Here is a 6,138-nt window from a genome sequence, read left to right as displayed (position 1 = left end):
GATCCCCCTGGACTGGCCCATCCTTGATTTGAAAGAGTGCCAAAGAACTCCCGCCATTTGGTCATGATCATGAACAGTAACACCATCATCAGACAGCAGACTAGCAATGCTGTTTTTCCTCAGCCTCTCAGATGCCATTGCATGGAAAAATTTGAATTTTCCTCGCCAACTTTGATGTAACGAATAGTGCAACGCTGCTTCCAGTAAATATACTGCAACCTAAGCAAATCCTCGTGATGGAGCTTAACTATCTTTCTGAAATTGAACTCTGGGGTTGTGAGAGGCCTGCATTCCTCCAGAGTATCCAAACAAAGAATCACTTTAGAGCAGTTAAGAATAACCTTCTTTATCGATGCAAGATTAATATGCCATCTCTTCAGATCACTCCTAAGACGCTTGAACTTCTTTGAAATAACAGCAGCTGCCGAGCCCACGCAAGCTAAAGGAGCATTCCATGAGGCCGTGACACAGTCCATAAATCCAGGTAAGTCCACCCAGTAATTTTCAAACCGGAAAACTTTAGCTCTAGGGATGGTGGTGTCAATCGATACCAAACACGGGATATGATCAGAACCCGTGCGAGCGAGGGGGTGCACAACTGTGTTAGGGTATAACGAGATCCAAGAACTAGATGTGAAGAACCAGTCCAACTGTTCAAGGAGAGGTTGTTGCTGCATATTTGACCAGGTATAGGCCCTACCCTTCAACGGCAATTCCAATAAACTGAGATGCCTAATAATCTCATTGAACATAAAGATATCATTTACGTCACCACCAGGTAAATTCCTGTTGTACAAAGATCTGATGAAGTTGAAGTCACCCAGCAACAACCAGTTAGCATCAACAGGTATTTGAAGGTGATATAACCATTGAACAAAATCATCTCGCAAAGGGCCGTCGCATGGGCCATACACTGAAACCAGATTCCAAACTTCAGAATTATGAGTTGAAGTAAAGGAAACAACGACAGCAAAACGCTGGATTTCAATGAGACAACCAGAGAAAAAAGCTGAATTCCAAACAACTAGAATGCCCCCAAAGGCCCCATGCGAGGGAGCGAACGCAAAATTATCAAATCTTCGTGGGCAAAATTGTCGGATAAACTTGAGATCGAAAGATTCACATTTTGTTTCTTGCAAACAAACAATGGAGCAGTTACTTTCCTCAATCTTAGCACGGACGTCACGCTGACGTTTCTCAGAGTTTAAACCACGCACATTCCAGCACAGAACTTTCCAATTACGAAAACGCGGATTATCCATAAAGAAACTCAAGGGGGTAACCAAACATCTCCACTGCATAACAGAGAAGATAACTGCCAACAGGTTCATACAGGCAGACAGATAATCGGTTTTCAGACTCGGACCCAGTGCTGACAATGCTAAGAACATAAACGGCCCACAACATAAGACCAGAAGTAACAGAGGAAAGTTCAGACTGCCGACACGAAATAACAAGCTGACAGACACAGAAATCATAACAAAAAAGGAATGACAGCGCATTCCCGCCCAACTGACATCTTGAAGCTTCACTTATCATCACGATCATTGTGCTGGTCCTTCTTCTCAGGACTTGCCATAAGCTTGTCCTCGGTGAGCTTCTCTGGTGAGATCCCAAGAGATTCTCCAATACGCTGCATGAGACTAATTGGCGTAGGTGGTGGAACTGCCGTGCTGTGCTCCCCCGCCGCAGACGAGTTCTCCTCCTGAGAGACAGAACCATACCTAGGCTTCTTAGCATGAGGTCATTGCAGAAGTAGGTTTGAAACCCGATTTCTTGGCGCAACTGCGGGTCATCCTCCTGGTGGAAAAATCCTCTGGAGAACGAACGAGCTTGGAGCCCTGACGATGGCCACATTTGTGCTTGCCTAACATGGATGGAGTCCTGGACGTAAACTCAAAGTCATCAAGCCGAACTGGCTCCGCAGAAAAAACCTCAGACAGAGTTGCAGGTCCATCAAAAACATCCTGATCAACTGGCTCCGCAGATGAACCCTCAGGTAACTCCCTCAGTGAAGTAACTCCTCCAACCGTTCCAGGAGTAGCCTGACCAATTAGAGACAGGAAGGAGCATTCAAACTCCTGGGGCCAAATCCTCATGGGCAAAACCGCAGGTGGAAGCACAGGTAGACAGACAGGCCTGTGAATGCTCTGAATTTCAAATTCAGGCAGAAGGTTCTTGAAAGAACGCTCCCACACCATGGCAGGTGGAAGAACCGGACCAAACACAACCCTGACAAGGCCCAGGTGTATTGGGTCAAGGTTAACCACGGGTGGATGAACTGCTGGAGGAATGTAGGGAACAAGTGCTCGCTCCAAATTTTCCTGGACCACAATCTGCTGAACCACTTCAATGTCTGCTGGCTGATCGTCAGAGGAGCTGTTGGACCCCAAGGAAGGATGCAGCACCATGGAGTTCTGATCTTGGGCTTCTTGAACTGCAGGCTCATGCACTTGAGCGTTCTGTGCAACCACAGCCTCATCCCAAGGGCCCCATCCCTCAGCATTCTGTGCTGGCTCTGGCTGCTGTTCAGGTTGATCAACGCCCCAGCCATGAGGTTGCTCCAGTTCATGTTCGCCATTCGCAGGATTAGCATCCCAGCCCAAAGCAGGAAACGGTGGCATCCCCCAGAAGGGTTGTGGGGCGACATGCCCTGGCATAGGATGAGGGTTTCCATCCAAGGGCATTGGGTCTTCATCAGCACCCAACATGGCTTCCGCAAAATTATCAGTGAGAATATAGACCGCAGCAGTCCAGGAAACAATAGTACCTCCCCAATTAGCATACTCACGAAAGACCACAGAGCGAGGCACCATAATGTTATCCGGGAAAGAAGCATACACCAAAGATCTCACTAATCGCCGATCTGGCTCATCCCAGTAATGAAACTGACCAAAAGTACTGACAACATCAGACAGGTATCGGGTATTCCTGTAATCCAACGGTACACCAATGAACATTAACCAACCCGTTCTGTGTCCATGAATAGCCCTAAAACCCTCTCCCTGATTGTGTGGTATGAAACGCACAAAGAACTCATTGCCATCTTCATCTAAACCCATGGGGAAAGGAGGATGTCGAGTAAACCAAGATCGCATCACCGGACTGGCCACTTCAAATAACCCAACCCCCTGGAACCAGGTTTGAGCAGAGCGAATAATCACCTGAAGATCCTCTTGCAAGAAGTTGAGCACTTGCTCCCGTCTGATGGCCACAAGATGAGCCGGCGGCAGCGGCTCGACAATGGCCACCATGAACTGCTCATGGGCTCTTGGAGGGGCCTACAGCGGGGTGTAGTAGGTTCTTGGCAAACGCTCTGCCCCTCCATCAATGATGTCATGGCCAGCAGGAAGAAATCGCCGGGGGTCAAGCTCATAGACCGCCATGGATGGAGTATCAGCTGCAGCAGGCGATGGTGGAGGCGATTGGGGTTTTTGGGCAGATTGGTTCTGTGGGGAAGTGGTGGAGGTGGGCGGTGAAGGCAGGGAGCCCGAAGCGTCGGGGAGGGGTTCTGTCAAGGCGCGCGGCTCGAAACCTGGCGACGGGACTTTAGGTACCCAAACAGTGGAACCAGCATTAATACTCGGGTAGTCTTTCTTAACGTGACCGGACCGAAAACACAATCTGCAGCGTATACGATTCGTGCACGTATCGGACATATGACCCATACCCAAATAGTTCTGACAATCCCAATATTTAATTGCCATATCTTCAATCATCTCATTGAAACTCTGTAACTCATCCACAATTTCCTTCGGTGACGGAAAACAAACCGGAGATGAGGTGTCAAGCGAATCATCATCAGATAATAAAATTGGGTTGGTCAAAGAGGATCCATGGGCCAAATCCAATCCCAGCGGCGGAGTGCGAGGGCTGCCAAGGGAGAGACCATGGGCCGAGCCCAAAACATATGATGGGGTGTTAGGGCTGTCCGAAAGGATAGTGACCATTGGAGTGGGCCCAGATGATTTTGAAATCCCAGAAAATCCGGGATTGCCGCTTGACGAACTAACCGGCTCCGGGGATGGAGGAAAAGATCCAAACTGAATTGTCACCGGCGGTGATGACGGGCTTGCCGGAGGCGATGTTGCAAAGGGAGAATTGCCCGACGATGTGGAGTCCGAGTTGTCAGGAGAATCAACATCATAACCAGCCTCCCGGATGGTCAAAACTTCAACAGCATTTGGATGATATTGATAACCCTTACAAACATCATACTTCATGAAAGTAGCAAACCTCAAACTCTTAGCAGGTCCCGACCTAGGATTAGTGCGTAAGGAGGACTTGACGGGTGGATTTCGCATGGCTAATAAACCTAGCTTAGCACGACGTTTAGACGGACTGACCACCGTCCACTCCTCATTGCACTCAATCTGCCAGAGACGAAATTCCTTCATCCAATCCGGGCCACCATGACCCCAGAGATGGAAAAAACACTTAAACCGAGGGCAAACGAAGCTACGTTGATGCAGGATAAAAAACCCAACTTCTTTGCAGGAGACATGGAAAGAGAAAACCTGATCACGTAGGCAAGAAACCTTGAGCTGAGAACAATATCCACCAATAGCAGATTCCAAAGCCAGGGCAACATTCTCAAGAGATAATCTAAAAGAATGCCTGGCAAACGAGACAACCATGATGAAGTGGCCTGAATCTTCTGAAGGATGAACAGATCGGCGAAAAGAGCGCCAGATCTCCTGAGCCAAGCCCATCCCTGGGTTGAAGTCAACCCTAGAGGGATGGACGCGTGAACAGCCATTGAGATGACAACCAGAGGCTTCGGGAGAGGACGTCGAAGACGATGAGCGGATCAGATGGAAAAAACCATGACTAGGCGTGGAGATCGCCGGTGGGGTGGCGGTGGCTAGGGGTTAGGGTGGGTGGGAGGTGGGAGTCGCCATCCGTTACTTCCTTAGAGGACTAAGGAAATGTTTCTCGATTATGGAGGTGATAAACAGTTTGTCATAAAGAGTTACGTCGATGCAAGCTTTGACATTGATCTAGATGACTCTAAGTCTCAATCTAGATACGTATTGAACATGGGAGCAATTAGCTAGAGTAGCTCCATGCAGAGCATTGTAGACATAGAAATTTGCAAAATAAATACGGATCTAAATGTGGCAGACCCGTTGACTAAACATCTCTCACAAGCAAAACATTATCACACCTTAGTACTCTTTGGGTATTGATCACATGGTGATGTGAACTAGATTATTGACTCTAGTAAACCCTTTGGGTATTGGTGACATGGCGATGTGAACTATGGGTGTTAATCACATAAAGATGTGAACTATTGGTGTTAAATCACATGGCGATGTGAACTAGATTATTGACTCTAGTGCAAGTGGGAGACTGAAGGAAATATGCCCTAGAGGAAATAATAAAGTTGTTATTTTATATGTCCTTATATCATGATAAATGTTTATTATTCATGCTAGAATTGTATTAACCGGAAACTTGATACGTGTGTGAATACATAGACAAAACATTGTGTCCCTAGTAAGCCTCTACTAGACTAGCTCATTAATAGAAGATGGTTAAGTTTCCTAACGATAGACATGTGTTGTCATTTGATGAACAGGATCACATCATTACGAGAATGATGTGATGGACAAGACCCATCCGTTAGCTTAGCATAACGATCGTTAAGTTTTATTGCTATTGCTTTCTTCATGACTTATACATATTCCTTTGACTATGAGATTATGCAACTCCCGAATACCGGAGGAATACCTTGTGTGCTATCAAACGTCACAACGTAACTGGGTGATTATAAAGATGCTCTACAGGTATCTCCGAAGGTGTTTGTTAGGTTGGCATAGATTGAGATTAGGATTTGTCACTCCGAGTATCAGAGAGGTATCTCTGGGCCCCCTCGGTAATGCACATCACTATAAGCCTTGCAAGCAATGTGATTAATGAGTTAGTTACGGGATGATGCATTACGGAACGAGTAAAGAGACTTGCCAGTAACGAGATTGAAATAGGTATGATGATACAGAAGATCGAATCTCGGGCAAGTAACATACCTATGACAAAGGGAATAACGTATGTTATTATTGCGGTTTGACCGATAAAGATCTTCGTAAAATATGTAGGAACCAATATGAGCATCCAGGTTCCGCTGTTGTTTATTGA

The sequence above is a fragment of the Triticum aestivum genome, chromosome 3D (genome assembly GCF_018294505.1).
Source record: "Triticum aestivum cultivar Chinese Spring chromosome 3D, IWGSC CS RefSeq v2.1, whole genome shotgun sequence".
Lineage (NCBI taxonomy): Eukaryota > Viridiplantae > Streptophyta > Magnoliopsida > Poales > Poaceae > Triticum > Triticum aestivum.
Note: the sequence above shows the minus strand (reverse complement) of the source record.